Source organism: Heptranchias perlo, chromosome 2 (assembly GCF_035084215.1).
Source record: "Heptranchias perlo isolate sHepPer1 chromosome 2, sHepPer1.hap1, whole genome shotgun sequence".
Taxonomy (NCBI): Eukaryota; Metazoa; Chordata; class Chondrichthyes; order Hexanchiformes; family Hexanchidae; genus Heptranchias; species Heptranchias perlo.
The window spans coordinates 120,070,391-120,088,798 of NC_090326.1; the positions used below are offsets into that span (position 1 = coordinate 120,070,391).

At 42.0% G+C, this 18,408-nt stretch overlaps 1 protein-coding gene across 4 annotated transcripts in view; it reads right to left on the reverse strand.

The window, feature by feature from the left end:
- The window catches only part of cdk14 (cyclin dependent kinase 14), a 634,917-nt gene that overhangs the window by 592,621 nt on the left and 23,888 nt on the right, over positions 1-18,408 (reverse strand). The window lies entirely within an intron of this gene.

The following is an 18,408-nucleotide window of genomic DNA, read 5'->3' on the forward strand; positions in this document are numbered from 1 at the left end:
CACAGCTAAGGAAGGGAATCTAGTGCAAGGCAGAATCAGGATCGATCAGTAAAGGAAGAGGGAAGATCTAATATTGCAGAGTCCAGTAACGACAAAAAGTGGAGCATACGTACAGAAAAGAGAAAGCTCAGCAGGATAGGTGCGGGAGGAGCAAATTTAACAATTGGAGACAACCTTGAAGAGCAGATCTAGGAAGAAGAGATTTTAAAATAAAGGCTAGCCCAGCAGAACAGATGCAAGAAAAGGAGATTTAAAATTAGAGAAACAGATCTTCATTTTAACATTTCTCCCCCAAGTATTCAACCTAACTTATAGAATTTTAACATTGGATCCAATAAATAGACAAAAAGAACAGATTTACAAAAAAAAAAATCAGGATTAGTTTATTATATGTATACAGTATTTACAGAATCATAGCATGAATTTTCAGAACATTTAGGTTTGTGCATTTTATGCAAGGTTGTGTTGAAAAGGGTAGACAATAAGCAGGGTTGACTGTGTGAATTATTTGCCAACATTTGCCCTACGGTTGTCAACATGCCTCTTTAACTTATATTACCCAAGGCTGTCACAGATGTCTATTGAGCCCTTATAAATATTACTCAAGAGGAAATAAAGTGCTATTCCATACACTTCCCGACATGAATAATATACAAATATTTTGTGGAATTAAATGCACCGTGTCTGGCTCTAGATGACCTTCCACTGAGCCAGACTCTTCTATCCAAATGAAGTATTGCTGTCAGAAATCTAATTTAACATTTCAAAAAGTGGCAGGTGTTGGAAAATGGAACATTTTCTATTCTATAGTCATTAGTGTGCCTGCTGATTGCATTACACATGCATGGCACGACAATATGGTGAGATTAAGGCAAAAGTAGTAGGAATATATGAACTGTCAAATTGTGTACAGTAGTGCAGTGGTTATGTTACTGGACTCGTAATCCAGAGGCCTGGACTAATAATCCATGAATGTGAGTTCAAATGTCAGTTTGAGAATTGGAATTTGAATTCAGTTTTAAAAATCTGGAAATAAAAAGCCAGTATCAGTAAAATGTGACCATGAATCTGTTGGATTGTCGTTAAAAACCCACTGGTTCACTAATGTTCTATAGGGAAGGTAACCTGCAGTCCTTACCCAGTCTGTCCTACACATGACTCCAGTCCCACCACAAAGCAGTTGACTCTTAATTGTCCTAGCAAGCAACTCATTGTATCTAGGGATGGGAAATAAATTCTGGCCTTCCCAGCAACACTCATCCTGAGAATGATTTTTTTTTAAACTAAAAAGGCAATAATTCCTATTTTTGGGAAATTTCACAAATCAAAATAGTGTCTAAAAATAACCTCTACCACTCTAGCCATGATTTTTATTTTTAACAAAAGGTTATATTAAATGAGGAACACAGCACTGGACCCCTATACAGACCTCAACGTCTATCAGCATACATAATGATGTCATCTCAGGGCAACTGACAGTATCCAGCTGTGCAGAGGACCTCACACCGTATTATGAATTTTCCATTCACCACATTCTTTATCCTGGCCTTTTTTTGAGCTTTGATTGATGAACTTAGTGTTATGGATTAGCGTCTATTGGGATCCAGGCTGTGACTGTCTCAACCATCAGTATTAGGAGATCTTAATCCCTTTTGCTAAGCAAAATACAAACTGACTTCCTCGGGGGTGATTAGACACTGCTTCAAAAGATTGCTCGAAAATCTTTATGGTGAGCAAAGCATAACATTCAATTATGTGAGGGAACATAAGCTATTGTTTACAAAAGACCTTGGAAGGCTGATTAAAAAAAGTTTTTTTTTTAAAAAAGTGTCTGCACCACTAATTACTTTACTAATCCACATAGGATAATTTTCTGAACTTACCTCCCTGGAAGTCCAATCATTTTTAGTTGAAATATCTACAGCATTATTTGTTTCACTATATAAAACTGAGGTAAATTTAGGATCTCATCCTAGATTTCTAATACTCATTTTCTTTAAAATATAACTCATTCAAAATGGTAATAATCTATTTACAACTTCAGTTTAAAAGTGCTAAATCCGTGCTCCATTAAATATGGATTGGATTTTACAGCGATTGAAAAGTGTGCACAGCGTATTAGATCACTTTGCAATCTGAAGAGAATCCACATTATAATTCACCTCAACAGTCTCATTTTTTTGGCTGCATTGTCTAAAAAAAATTACATCAGTAGAAAATATACTCCTCAACCCAGAGACTCAACATTGGAGCACCAATGCTTTATTTTTTGTGGCTTCATTGTTCAAAAACAGAATTGCTATTACTACTTTTGAAGTCTTGGTTCTCATAAGGAATTTCCCAAGATATCCAAGAAAAATCTATGTAAATAAAAATAAAAATCAATGGAAATATGGCAGCAAATGGTAAAGGCTAAGACAGGAGAAATTATAATGGGGAATAAGGAAATGGCAGAGACATTGAACAGATATTTTCTATCTGTCTTCACAGTGGAAGACACAAAAAGCACTCCAAAAATAGTGGGGAACCAAGGGGTAACTGAGAACGAGGAATTTAAAGTAATTAAGATTAGTAAGAAGTACTGGAGAAATTAATGGGACTAAAAGCCAACAAATCCCCTGGACCTGATGGCCTACATCCAAGGGTTCTAGAAGAGGTGGCTGCAGAGATAGCGAATGCATTGGTTGTGATCCTCCAAAATTCCCTAGATTCTAGAATAGTCCCAGCGGATTGGAAGGTAGCAAATGTAACCCCGCTATTCAAGAAAGGAGGGAGAGAGAAAACGGAACTATAGGCCAATTAGTCTGACATCAGTCGTCCGGAAAATGCTGGAATCCATTACTACGGAAGTGGTAACAGGGCACTTAGAACATCGTAACATGATTAGGCAGAGTCAACATGGTTTTATGAAAGGGAAATTGTGTTTGACAAATATATTAGAGTTCAACGAGGATGTAACTTACAGGGTAGATAAAGGGGAACCAGTGGATATGGTAGATTTGGATTTTCAAAAGGCATTCGATAAGGTGCCACATAAAAGGTTGTTACAGAAGATAAGGGCTCATGGAGTTGGGGTTAATATATTAGCATGGATAGAGGATTGGTTAACAGACAAAACAGGGAGTAGGGATAAACGGGTCATTTTCAGGTTGGCAGGCTGTAACTAGTGGAGTGCAGCAAGGATCAGTGCTTGGGCCTCAGCTATTTACAATCTATATTAATGACTTTGATGAAGGAATTGAGTGTAACGTACCCAAGTCTGCTGATGATACAAAGCTAGGTGGGAAAGTAAACTGTGAGGAGGACACAAAGAGTCTGCAAAGGGATATAGACAGGCTAAGTGAATGGGCAAGGTGGCAGATGGAGTTTAATGTGGGGAAATGTGAGATTATTCACTTTGGTAGGAAGAATAGAAAAACAGATTTTTTTTTTAAATGGTGAGAGACTATTAATGTTGGTATTGAGAGAGATTTGGGTGTCCTCATATACGAAACAAAGAAATTTAGCAAGCAGGTACAGCAAGCAATTAGGAAGGCAAATGACATGTTGTACTCCAACCCCCTTGCAATAAAGGCCAAGAGTAAAGAAATCTTACTACAATTCTACAGGGCTTTGGTGAGATCTCACCTGGAGTACTCACCTGGAGTCTCCTGATCGAAGGAAGGATATACTTGCCTTAGAGGCGGTGTATCGAAGGTTCACTAGATTAATTCCTGGGATGAGAGGGTTATTCTAAGGGGAGAGATTGAGTAAAATGGGCCTATTCTCTCTGGAGTTTAGAAGAATGAGAGGTGATCTCATTGATCTGAGGGGCCTGACAGGGTAAATGCTGAGAGGTTGCTTCTGCTGGCTGGAGAGTCTAGAACTAGGAAGCACAGTCTGAGGATAAGGGGCCGGCCATTTAAGACCAAAATGAGGAGGAGTTTCTTCACTCAGAGGGTTGTGAATCTTTGGAATTCTCTACCCCAGAGGGCTGTGGATGCTGAGTTGTTGAATCTGTTCAAGGCTGAAATAGATGGATTTTTGGACTCCAGGAGAATCAAGGGATATGAGGATCAAGTGGAAAAGTGGAGTTGAGGTCAAAGATTAACCATGATCTTATTGAATGGCAGAGCAGGCTTGAGGGACCATATGGCCTACTCCTATTTCTTACGTTCTTAAACTGGTTTTATTTATTAGTTCGGGTTTTGGGAGAGCAAGCTAATAGCACCGTTCTCCCACATTTACCTTTCTGATACGCAACTGGTCTTTGTAAACTGGCTGCACAGTGCAGGCCTACCGTTACAAGCATACCCTGGCTGGCGGTGGCCTCTCGGCCAGTGGTGCACATATGGAGTAGTGGCATCAAGACATTGGGCCGGAAATTGCTGTTGAAATTACGGTGAGCCTAACAGCGTCACTGCTATTAATGGGCAAATTGAAGAGCAAGTTCCGGCATCCGCACACGCTCAAACACAGAGATCCGGAACTTGCTCTTTCCAATTTTCTGCTGATCTGACAGCTTCGCGTTAAAGAGACATCACAGACAGGAATCAATCCACTAGTGCGAACGTGCTCTCCTGCCCAACTGGAAACAAACTAATCTTGTCAGAAAAAAAGTACGCTGAGTTATATCAGGTCTAAGCTAACTTAAAGGCATGGTAAGTATTAACGACTGCCAAACAACCTCTCTGGCATTGAAAATTAACTTTTAAAAATGTGGAGTCTTATTACTCCCGATTTTAATAGTTTATGGACAATTAAAAAATGCATTTTTTAAAAATGTAACATTTTATTTCTTTACTTTTTCTTTCTCTCTCTTATTTCAGGCTTTTAATCTTATCCTCTCTTTATTTTGCTTTCTCTGTCTGATTTTATAGTGCATGTACTAATCTTACATGGCATTTCCCGGATCTTACTCTGCGCGGTTTGTGAATGGGATTCACTTCCTGGTTCTCACATCGTGACTTGCTTCAAGCTGATTGGTGGAGGGGGACACAGAGATCCTTTCCTCCTCTCACAGCTCAGAGAAGCCCGAGAACGACTGCTACACTTCTTGTAACTCTCAATTAAAGCAAGTTGGCGCCCAGGAGACCGTGAAAAGTTTGTGGATGAGTTAGTTACTTCCAAATGGTGTGCGACGTCCATTCGCCGCTCAGCCAATTTCCAGACCATTGCATCATTTTGATGTCCCTGCAGAGAGAACAGTTGTATGCATGCATGACAACATTAAATTGAGTCATGATGTCACCAACATGTGCTGCTATCAGAACAGAGCGTTTACTGGCCATTAAGAGACCAGCATTAAGCAGCAATAATTTGCATTTATATAGTTCTCAGGAAGGTCTCAGTGCACTTCAAAATAAACAGTAGACACCATGCAGGCAGGAAAATGGAGATTCTTAGATGGGGAACCAAAGGCATGGTTAAGGAGTTGGCTTCAGAGATGGTTTTTGAAAGCCAGGAGTGAAGTGAGATGGGCTGCGTAGAAGGTGCATGTAGGGGCACAAGGCAGGAGGAGATTGTTAATTTAGTGTGGGGAGAGATTTGAAAACAAGAATTTTGCAACCAACATGTTGGGACGCAGGGAGTCAGTGGAGCTTGGAGAGGACCGGGGTGATTCAGGAAGATCCAGTGGAGGAAAATAAAACACAATCTGCACCTTGCAGCTTTACATGGAAGCATTAATTGTGTTATAATTCAAAATAAGAAATTAAGTCTAATAGCATGACTTGGTAGACTTTCAAAAAGGCAAATAAATAGATGAATTAATTCTTAACTATCAAGGGCAGGAATGTTTAATGTGCAGCACTGTTTATGCAGGGAGTCTGATGAAAATTTAAATTCCAAATATTGAAACTTCAGGCAAGTTCAATTCTATCACTTCCAGTCCCAGCACTAAAGCAGCAGGGCTTCGGAACATCCAGCGCCAAGCTCGGTGAATCACACCGGGTTGATCTCATTACATATTTAAGAGAGCTTTCAATGTAGATTGTACGTGTCTGTGTGACCTTGTTGTGAATCAGGGTGGGAAGAAGGAGTTATTTAAAGAAGCTGTTTAATTTTTGCTGGGCAGAGAAGGAGAAACAGCTGTAGGAAGATGACCAGCAAAGGATGACTAAAAGAATAATAAAGAGGGAGAAAATAAATTAAGAGAGTAAACTAGCAAGAAATATAAAAACTCACAGTAAAAGCTTCTACAAGTATATAAAAAGGAAGAGGGTAGCTAAAGTAAACATTGGTCCCTTAGAGGATGAGACTGGGGAAATAATATGGAAATGGCAGAGAAATTGAACAGATATTTTGTATCTGTCGTCACAGTAGAAGACACTAATAATATACCAATAATAGTAGAAAATCAAGGGGCAAAGGGGAGGGAGGAACTAAAAACAATCACTATCACTAGAGAAAAAGTACTAGGTAAACTAATGGGTCCAAAGGATGACAAGTCCCCTGGACCTGATGGTTTGCATCAGAGGGTCTTAAAGGAAGTGGCTACAGAGATATTGGATGCATTGGTTGTAATCTTCCAGAATTCACTAGATTCTGGAAAGGTCCCAGCGTATTGGAAAACCGCAAATGTAACACCCCTATTCAAGAAGGGAGTGAGACATACAGCAGGTAACTATAGACCAGTTAGCCTAACATCTGTCATTGGGAAAATGCTAGAATCCATTATTAAGGAAGTAGTAGCGGGACATTTGGAGACTCATAATACAATCAAGGAGAGTCAACATGGTTTTATAAAGGGGAAATAATGTCTGACAAGTTTATTAGAGTTCTTTGAGGAAGTAACGGGCAGGGTGGATAAAGGGGAACCAATGGATGCAGTATATTTGAATTTCCAAAAGGCATTCGATAAGGTGCCACATAAAAGATTACTGCACAAGATAAGAGCTCATGGTGTTGGGGATAATATACTGGCATGGATAGAGGATTGGCTAACTAACAGAAAACAAAGAGTCGGGATAAAAGGGTCATTTTCAAAATGGCAATCTGTAACTAGTGGGGTGCCGCAGGGCTCAGTGCTGGGGCCTCAACTATTTACAATATATACCAATGACTTGGATGAAGGAACAGAGTGTCTTGTGGCCAAATTTGCTGATGATACAAAGATAGATGGAAAAGCAAGTTGCGATGAGGACACAAAGGGCCCGATATCACCAGGGCGGCGGGATCGCGGCGGGGGGGGGGATTGGGTGCGTGGGTAACGCGCCCGGTGAAATCAGTCTGCCCCGCGCGCAATCGCAGGCTAATTGGATCCACTTACCTGGTCTTCCGGGTTCCCCACTGCTGAGCTGCGCGTCGGGTGGGCTGCGCATGCACAGTAAGGTCTGTCAGCTGGAAGAACTCTATTTAAAGGGGCAGTCCTCCAATGACTGATGCTGCATGAAATATGAAAAATTACAGCATGGAGCAGCCCAGGGGGAAGGCTGCTCCCAGGTTTAATGATGCCTCATTCCAGGTATCATTGGATGGGGTAAGGAGGAGGGGGAGGACAGAGATCATCCCCCCGGCGGGCGGGAGGAAGCGGCCTGCCCCTGCCACAAAGAAGGCCTGGCTCGAGGTGGCAGAAGAGGTCGACTGCACCGCCAACATATCGCGCACCTGCATACAGTGCAGGAGGCGCTGCAATGACCTAAGTAGGTCAGCCAAAGTGAGTACACTTACTCATTCCTCTATACTCCGTCTGCCACATCACCGCCCCCACCCCACATCTCCTTCTGCACTGCCAACACTACTCTGTCACATCACCCCTCACACCCACTCAAACCTCATCCTCATCTTACCTGCACTTACTCACCTCGCCAGTACTCATCCCGCCATTACCACTCAACCCAATCCTCATACAATCTCATGGCTCTAACTCATACTCACCCTCTCATGCAGCTCTTTCACAGTCAGCCTCACTCAACCTGCCACTACCTGTGCTGCAGCCACAGGGCATGTATCACATATGTGCAGCAGGCAGCATAAGGCAAACGTGTCATGAGCATGAAGGGGATGCACAAGGGTGTTTGAGGGTTTGTCATGGTTTTTACTTATATTTAATTTCTGAGCAACTCACATCACATATTACATTGGCACCACTACTGCCACGTCTTTGTGAATCTTGTCTGGTTTGTGCAATAATGCCCTTTCCTGAGGATCACAATGAAGACCCACACCTGATGACACCCATTGTGTCACTGCAGAGTGGGTGTAGGTGTATTTGCAGGGCTCTTTTGTGCAGACGACTGAGACGTCGGCAATGTCCCCGGTGGCACCCTGGAAGGATGCGGAGGAGAAGTTGTTGAGGGCAGTGGTGACTTTGACAGAGACAGGTAAGAAGATGGTGCTCGGGCCAGCCGGGAGCAGCTCGGCATGAAGGAGGCTGCAGATGTCCACGACTACATGTCGAGTGACTCTGAGCCTCCGTGTGCACTGCTGCTCAGAGAGGTCCAGGAAGCTGAGCCTCGGTCTGTGGACCCTGTGGCGAGGGTAGTGCCCTCTGTGACGCATCTCTCTCTGCGGTTGCCCTCCCTCCTGCTGTGCAGGTAAATGTGTCACAGCACCGTGTTGTGGAGCTCCACGTGTCAGAGGTGGACGGCGTGGCCGGTGAGGCTGGTGATGCTGTTCGCCCTCCGAGGAGGTCATGACTGCAGCTACGGCGGCCCCCATCCGGAAGATGTACATCTGAGGGGGTCCGCAAGGTAGGTACATGTGTCTGGAGGTAAGTGTGCAAGGTGGTGAATTTTAGTGCTAGGAGGAGGGTGGTGGAGGCTAAACTTTGTCCAAAGTGACAGAGTGGCCTCCTGCAATGAGTGAGGGTCACCCCCCCCCCACCACCTGTCATATGGACCTTTGCAGCTGCCACAGGCTGATGGCTGCAACACGTCCATTTGAACTGGGAGTGTTTCCCCCAGTACGGGAAACAGTCCCAGTTGTTTGTAAAATCCCAACCCTCCTGAAATATCTCCTTAATCAGGTCTGTAAACGACCTGAAATACCTAAATAAATACTTTTAAGTGGCACCCCGCTGGCTTTAATTGCCGGCAGGAGTCCTACATGCGGGGGCTGTGCGCGCATGTGCATCTGTGGGAAACCCGGAAGTGGGCAGGTTGGATCCGCCCCGGGAATCCCCGATTTTCGGAGCCCCCCCGCCAGGAACGCACCCGATCGCGGGTGCTAAAATCGACCCCAAAGTGTTTGCAAAGGGATATTGACAGGTTAAGCGAATGGACAAAAATTTGGTAGATGGAATATAATGTGGGAAAATGTGAAGTCATCCACTTTGGGAGGAAAAATAAAAAAGCAAAATATTATTTGAATGGAGAAATACTACAAAATGCTGTGGTACAGAGGGATCTGGGTGTCCTCATACATGAAACACAAAAAGTCAACATACAGGTGCAGCAGGTAATCCGGAAGGCAAATGGAATATTGGCCTTTATTTCTCAGGGGATGGAGTATAAAAGCAGGGAAGGCATGCTACAACTGTACAGGGTGCTGGTGAGACCACACCTGGAGTACTGCATACAGTTCTGGTGCCCTTATTTAAGGAAGGACATACTTGCATTGGAGGCAGTTCAGAAAAGGTTCACGAGGTTGATTCTGGGTATGGAAGGGTTGTCTTATGAGGAAAGATTGAACAGGTTGGGTCTATACTCATTGGAGTTTAGAAGAATGAGAGGAGATCTTATTGAAACATACAAGATTCTGAGGGGACTCGATAGGGTAGATGCTGAGAGGATGTTACCCCTCATGGGGGAATCTAAATCTAGGGGGCATAGTCTCAGAATAAGGGGTCGCCCGTTTAAGACGGAAATGAGGAGGAATTTCTTCTCCCAGAGGGTCGTGAATCTTTGGAATTCTTTACCCCAAAAGCTGTGGAGGCTGATTCATTGAATACATTCAAGGCTGAGTTAGACAAATTTTTGATCAGCAAGGGAGTCAAAGGATATGGGGAAAGGGTGGGAAAGTGGAGTTGAGGTAAAAATCAAATCAGCCATGATCTCATTGAATGGCGGAGCAGGCTCGAGGGGCCGAATGGCCTACTCCTGCTCCTATCTATTATGCTCTTATGGTCTTCTCAGGCGCACGTTTGGAGATCCTACAAGTAGTGTAATGAAGCAGGGTCGCCTACTTGTGCATTCCAGGGCTCTGCCCTCTCAAGATAAAATGTGCCAGCTGCTTGGTAGAAGGTGTCTGTCATGATAAATGCAGTCGCCCAACATCCAGAGGGTCCACAGAAGGATGACAAGGTTATTCCCTTCAGTAAGTCCATCAAGGTAAAGCCAGTCAGCAGTGTACGTAGATGTAAAGTGTGTAGGGTATTAACATTTTCTTCTCATCTTCCTGAGGCTGCATGATAAGCGCTCAAAAACAGATCTTTTCAAGGACCTTGTGTACGCCCATGCTTTAGCAGCACACACTATTACTGACACTTAGTCGGAAATTTTTTCCCAAAAAGCAACTTAACACAGCTGATGAAAGAACAAATTTCTATTTATATAATCTCAAGGGCAATTAGGGATGGGCAACAAATGCTGGCCTCGCCCACATCCCATGAACAAATAAAAAAAATGCCTTTTACATCATCAGGACACCTCTAAAGTGCTTCACAGCCAATGGGTTTCTTTTGAAATGTAGTCACTGTTTTGTGGGCATAATAATCAGTTGATTTGGCATTGTTATGGAAAAGGACAAAAGATAGAACAGGGGTAAAAGTTCTAAATTGGGGAAAGGCCAATTTTACGAAAATGAGAAGTGATTTAGCAAAAGTGGACTGGAAACAGCTACTTGAAGGTAAATCAGTATCAGCGCATTGGGAGGCATTCAAGGGGTTCAGCGTAAACATGTTCCCACAAAGATAAAGGGTGAGACTGCCAAATCTAGAGTCCCCAGATGACAAGGGGCTTACAGGGTAAGATAAGGCAAAAAAGGGAAGCTTATGTCAGACACCGAGAGCTCAATACTGCAGAAAGCCTCGAGAAGTATAGAAAGTGCAGGGGTGAAATTAAAAAGGAAATTAGGAAAGCAAAGAGAGGGCATGAAAAAGTATTGGCAAGTAAAATTAAGGAAACCCAAAAATGTTTTATAAATACATAAAGAACAAGAGGATAACTAAGAGAAGGGCCTATTAGAGACCATAAAGGTAATCTGTGTGGAGGCAGAAGATGTAGGTATGGTTCTTAAATGAATACTTTGCATCTGTCTTCACAAAAGGGGGAGACGATGCAGAGATTGTAGTTGAGGAGAAGGAGTGTGAAATATTGGATGGGATAAACATAGTGAGAGGGGAAATATTCAGGGGTTTAGCATCTTTGAAAGTAGATAAATCACCAGGCCCCGATGAAATGTATCCCAGGCTGTTTAAAAAAAAAGCAAGGGAAGAAATAACGGAGGCTCTGACCATCATTTTCCAATCCTCACTGGATACAGGCATGGTGCCGGGGAACTGGAGGACTGCTAACGTTGTACAAAAAAGGGAGAAAGAGAGATAGACCGAGTAATTAGAAGCCAGTCAGTCTAACCTTGGTGGTGGGCAAAGTATTGGAATCAATTCTGAGGGACAAGATAAATCGTCACTTAGAAAGGCACGGGGTAATCAAGGACAGTAGGCATGGATTTGTTAAAGGAAGATCGAATCTGACTAACTTCATTGAATTTTTTGAGCAGGTAACAAGGGGGGGTCGATGAGGGTAATGAGTTTGATGTAGTCCACATGGATTTTAGCCAGTCTTTTGACAAGGTCCCACATGGCAGATTGGTCAAAAAAGTAAAAGCCCATGGGATCCAAGGGAAAGTGGCTAGTTGGATCTAAAATTGGCTTAGTGGCAAGAAGCAACGGTTAACCGTTGACGGGTGTTTTTCCAGTGGGGTTCTGCAAGGCTCAGTACTAGGTCCCTTGCTTTTCGTAGTATATATTAATGATTTGGACTTGAATGTGGGCAGCTTGATCAAGAAGTTTGCAGATGATACAAAAATTGGCCGTGTCATTGATAGTGAGGAGGAAAGCTGTAGACTGCAGGAAGATATCAATGGACTGGTCAAGTGGGCAGAAAAGTGGCAAATGGAATTCAATCCAGAGAAGTGTGAGGTAATGCATTTGGGGAGGGCAAACAAGCCAAGGGAGTACACAATAAATGGGAGGATACTGAGAGGTGTAGAGGAAGTTAGGGACCTTGGAGTACATGTCCACAGATCCCTGAAGGTAGCAGGACAGGTAGATTAGGTAATTAAAAAAGCATACGGGATACTTTCCTTTATTAGCCGAGGTATAAAACATAAAAGCAGGGAGGTTATGCCAGAACTGAATAAAACATTGGTTATACCACAGCTTGAGTACTGTGCACAGTTCTGGTCACCACATTACAGGAAGGATGTGATTGAACTAGAGAGGGTGCAGAGGAGCTTTACGAGGATGTTGCCAGGGCTGGAGAATTTTAGCTGAGAAAAGCTTGGATAGGCTAGGGTTGTTTTCTTGGGAACAAAGGGGCTGAGTGGGGCTTGAACCCACAACCTTCTGACACAATAACTTGCATTTATATAGTGCCTTTAACGTAGTAAAACGTCCCAAGGCGCTTCACATGAGCGTAATCAGAAAAAACTGGCACCAAGTCAAAGAGTGAGATATTAGGATTGGTAACTAAAAATTTGGTCAAAGAGGTAGGTCTTAAGGAGTGTCTCAGTGGCACGGTTGCTACCACTGAGCCAAGGCTGAAGATGGATGTAACTTTACTTACTCACAGACAAGCTGTGATGCAGGCAACTTGATTCTCACTCACCTAAAATGTTTTTCAAGCTCCCAACCTCTCAGTACTACTTCAACTAGTGCTTTTCAGCCAACATTTCAACCTACATTCTTCAGATTCTGTAGGTGCCCCTGTAGAATAAGCTACAGAGTTGATTAGCATGCATGAAGCCAGCACCTTACTGCACTTGGCACAATTAATTTCACTTGTAGCATACACGAGCACGGTTACATCCGAATTTACTCAGTTCAAGATAGATGCACACAGTGAGTGAAGCATCAGTCATGAATGAGCAGGAACAGGAAATTATATATGAGCTAAGAATCATGTTATTACTGCCATTTAGTTTGAGGGAACTTCATGAATTTGCACAATACAAGTTCAATTATGCCAGCAGCTCACTAAGTTATCCACAATCAAATGACAAGACAGGGAATGCCGTTAACATTGGAAAAGCAAAAAAATCCCCTGGCCCTTGCCTCGCTCAATTCAAACAGTACAATTCACCAAATAAGGTACTGGACAGTTCACCAGTTCAAAAGGCTATCTGGCAGTCCAAACAAGATATACCCCCACATAACAAGCCAACATCTGAAACACAGGACAGTATGTGGTGTAAAAGGGAAGCTATACCTCAGAAAAGCCAAACAGGCCTGGTTCTCTTGAATAAGAGGTAGCAAAGAGCTTAATAAGTTTAGAAAACAGATATCAGAGTTAATTCAATAGGAAAAGGAAGTGCATGCCCACACAATGCAAGAATTGGAAATGGAAAGAAATGAGAGGAACCAGAGACACCTACAGAAAACTGAACCATCATTTATGGAAACTGGAGAATCCAGTTACACTCTATTGTAAAAGCAGAGCCTCCCAACCATTCCACAGTAAACAAACAACAGAAGAAAAGATCATAGCCAGTAATCAACAAAATTGAGCCAGCACAGCAACCGGAATTGCTGATGGATAAAGCTCCCATCAACACTATGAATAACAAACCTGCTATGCTAAGAAGGGGGAGTGGTGGAGTAGTGCCAATGTAACAACCTTTTCATCTATCAGTGAATTTGAACTCTTGGACTTTATAGTTGATACATGCTTTGTAACTGAAGTATTTTTGTTTAAAAGTTTATTTTCTTTTGAGAAGGGAAATAGATATTGGCATAAATTGGAATCGATAATCAAGTTCAGGAAGTTCCTGGACAATTCCCTTGGAAATGTTTATACAATTAACAGTTAAAAATGGCTGAACAGTAAACAGCATGCTTTTAAGTCTTTTCTCTTTTGTTACCATCTGACCTTAAAACACAAGAGAGTACTCACTTTTAAAAAATAATGGAGAGATAAATTCGGAGAAGTCTGACATTTCTGAATATTTTGATGACCAATAGCAACATATCCCCAAACATAGCCAGACATATCCCCCCGTATATTTGGAGAGTTGGCAGATTTTACAGCACAACAGCCAAGTAGATTTTGCTGCCGACCAAGCAACATTTGTTACTTACGAGTTCAGATCCCAGATTTTGAGTTTCAATGCTCCTGGCATTTGTGGGGAGCGCATATCAGGAAATACCATAACCCCAGTCTGTGATTTTCCAACTATTCAATTTGGTGATCAGAAAATCACTAGTGGGGGTGCGGAATTTTCTGATATGAAGCAGGAAATCCTGGCCCCAAATTCTATTTGCCCAGAAGGCTTGATATAAAGTTCTGAATAACTAGATGCACTGGAGTAAAATAAATGCATTCATAAGCAAAAATTGCAATGAAGGCAATAATGACCAACAATTCATACATGGATCAAATTTCCTTTAAATGTAGGAATTACATTTATATGGGTGGTCTACAATTCTGAACTTTCTTCTAATTAGCTGCAAAAAATAAAACATGCACACAGCAAAATCACCAATAAAATTAAGGGATGAACTATAACTCTCAAGGGGTTTCCGGTGGGAAACCGTGCTAGCGAGTTAATTTCCAGCCCGCCAACGGCAGAATCAGGCCACGACAATTTTAACCGCTGGGCCTCATTATCATGACACCAGCTAACTTCCTGCCTGAAACGGGCAAGAAGTGAGGGGGAAGCAGCAGCTGGCCTTCAGTAAGTTGAACAGCCCTCAGCCACCTGCCAGCACTCAGGTAAGTGTGGAGCAAGAGGTTCTAGGTGCATCTCGCATTAGGCAAGGGAGTCCCAGGGCAAGGGAGGTCTAAACTTTTCTTGTGTGGCCTGGAGGAGCAGGCCTCACAAAAGGAAAATAAAAACAAAAACTTTCCTTGAATGGCTTCCGATCCTCTTCTGACAGACCTTCACCTGGGGAGTAGGGTTAAATTCCACCCCTAAGTTTCAATCATTCAGACTGAGATTCAATACTGTTTAAAATTATAATCTATTTCAGTGCATCTTACTCAAAAATAATCGCATCTTTATAGGTGAAGGTTTTCTTTGCAGAAACTCGTTTACAAGAGACGAGTTTACAATTTAGCTAGCCTCAACGTTCACAGGAAATTGTACTCATATGTTTAAATTGATCTACAAATCGGGCACAATTTTTGATTCAAAATTTCACTAATTTCCTCAAACATTGACAGTCCTGTATCTCCCTCCATTATGAATTTTAGATCACTTTCGTGTACCAAGAATCAAACCTCCCCATTCTGTAAATCTGATCATTTAAAATGGGAATTTCAAAGTTTGTGATCTCACATATCATTTTAGATTTATTCTCATGCTGCAGATCTCTGTTCTTTAACCTTTGATTCCATCATCATTGGCAGGAGCTTAGAGGTGAGGAAGAGTACCAAACTTAACCACTTGTGTATTTCCATCTGAATAAATTTAGCTCAATTCAGACGTCCTGTGAGGACAGCAAAAATGCAATCGGTTACTCACACTTTACTTACTCTGGGATCTTCTCTCAAATCTCAGTTGTTCCTAAGGTGGTACAGACTATACTGGACTTCACTACCACTTTATAGACAGTTTAACTATGTTTATGATGGTTATCATCAATCCTTAGGTTGATTTAACAGAGCCATTAAGATTTTTTTAATGATCAGATTTCACATCTACTTGGTATTCCATATGCAAAGTGCAATGAAGCAGCTAATCCAAGATGAAATCATCACCAAATTTAAAAAGAAAATTGAAGTCAAATCATAAGTTTAAAATGAACTCTGATATAGCTAGTGCTATTGTAAAAGATTTTTTTTTAACATACAGTCTACTAATGCAAAGACTACTAATGGTTTTCTCTTTAAACTAGTATGAGTCTACATAATGCACAGTAGATGGGATAAACATAATGGGTAAGTTGGAGGAAGTTACAGGAATTACTAAAGATTCAGTGACAATGATCTTCCCCAGTCATGGAAAAGGTGCAGAACATTTTATCCAAGCTATCAATTCATATTTTCTTGGTCACTGCACAGGCATAGATTTTTAGATGTGTGCGCAGAGTTAATCTGGGCAAATCTCTCAATGATGAAACAATCAAAAGCAAAATACTGCGAATGCTGGAAATCTGAAATAAAAACAGAAAATGCTAGAAATACTCAGCAAGTCAGGCAGCATCTGTGGAGAAAGAAACAGAATTAACATTTTGTCAGAACTGGAAGATGTTAAAGAGTTAAAGTTTTTAAACAAGTACAGAGCCAGGGAAAGGGGAGGGAGGGGAGGGGAGGAAAGAACAAAAGGGAAGGTCTGTGATGGGGTAGAGGGCAGGAGTGATTAAATGGCAAAAGGGATGATGGTGCAAGGCAAGGAAGGAGGTAATGGGACAGGTTAAAAAACAAAAGATTGGTCAGGAGTAGCTGTAAATGGCAACAGCAGAGCCATTACCAGCACCTGCTGTCCGAAAAAATGGGAGCAGTGGTTATGATCTGAAGTTATTGAAATCAATGTTGAGCTCGGAAGGTTGTATAGTGCCTAAACAAAATATGAGGTGTTGTTCCTTGTTGTGCTTCTTTGGAATAGTGTAAGAGGCCGAGGACAGAGAGGTCAGAGTGGGAGGGGGACAGCTAATTAAAATGGCAAGCAGGTCAGGGTCACACTTGCGGACTTGGAAATATATCGCCGTTCCTTCATCGTCGCTGGGTCAAAATCCTGGAACTCCCTTCCTAACAGCACTGTGGGAGAACCTTCACCACATGGACTGCAGCGGTTCAAGAAGGCGGCTCACCACCACCTTCTCAAGGGCAATTAGGGATAGGCAATAAATGCCGGCCTCGCCAGCGACGCCCACATCCCATGAACGAATAAAAAAAAAAGCTATCACCCAATCTGCATTTGGTCTCCCCAATGTGGAGGAGACCGCATTGTGAGCAGTGAATACAGTATACTAAATTGAAAGAAGTACAAATAAACCGTTGTTTCACCTGGAAGAAGTGTTTGGGGCCCTGGATGGTGGGAAGGAAGGAGGTGAAGGGGCAGGTGTTGTATCTCCTGCGTTCGAACGGCACCTTTCCGTGTATGGAATTGCCAGGCTGTTGGAAAAGTGTGCGACACTGCAGACTGCAGTACATTTACAGCGATTAGCATACATTCAATGAGCAGATAAAATGAACAATACATGTTATGGATTTTACCGCAGGAAAAACCACACAAAACATTCAAACCAATTGGGACTCTAAATTACTATAAAATGAGTTATTTAATTTGACAAGAGTTTTGTTCCCTGAATAATCTCAACGGCCATGATTTCATTGTTATATGATAATTTCGATTTATCTAATAGAAGAATATGCAGCACTTCATCATAACTTCAGGATGTCCAAAAGCATTTCACAACCATTGAATTACTTTTGAAGTGCTGTCACTATCAGAGGCAAGAGTACTACCAACTGAGTCAAGCTGATACATGGGTCATAAGAGTGGTTTTTTTTGAAGAAATTATTCATTCAGTGGATAACAATAATGAAGTAGATGCAGTGCATACAGATTTCTAGAACGCACTGAGCAGCAAAGATAATTGAATTTAAATAGCCAATATGAATATTGTTTTTGCAGATTTGAGCCTATTTCTAGTCTGTTTTCCAAATTTTGTCATTTTTTTTCACGGAACTTAGGTTCTCCTGAGCCTTTGTGCAGATTGTTTTTTCTTGTCTGAAACTTAATGACTGTCATCAATGTATTTTCCAGTGGGCAACCCTCTTTCTGAAGAGTTAGAAACAAAAAAAGGGAGCCAAAGGAATATCAGACATGTCAGGCTGCATGCAAAGTCCTCTGTGCCCACACACTTTGGCAGAGTTTCCAAATCTCAATGCAAGTTGAAACAGCAGGCCTAATAATATAGATACATATAAAGGCCTGACTAACCCTTGTGCTAGATGGTTCCTCAGAAGTATCCCAAATCGCAGGTCACAAAAGAAGGCATGCCAGAATGATCATGAGCCAACAAAAGCTGATGGCTACACCCACTAAGGTACTTGCACTATATGCAGGCATTATCACACTTATTGTGGTGACTTTGGGAAACAGACATCACAGCATCTAAAATCAATAGAGCCTGATACAAGGACATTTGTTGATACCATGCATCTTAACTGGTACAGCAAATGACAGAATTGGTCAGTTGTAGCCTCAAGCCTGCACATAGGACTTCCTTTCCCTTCATTTTTGTCTATCACTTCTTAATCTCCTGCCCGTCCAGCCTTGGAAAACAAACAACTTGCACTTACAAAATGCCTTTGATGTAGT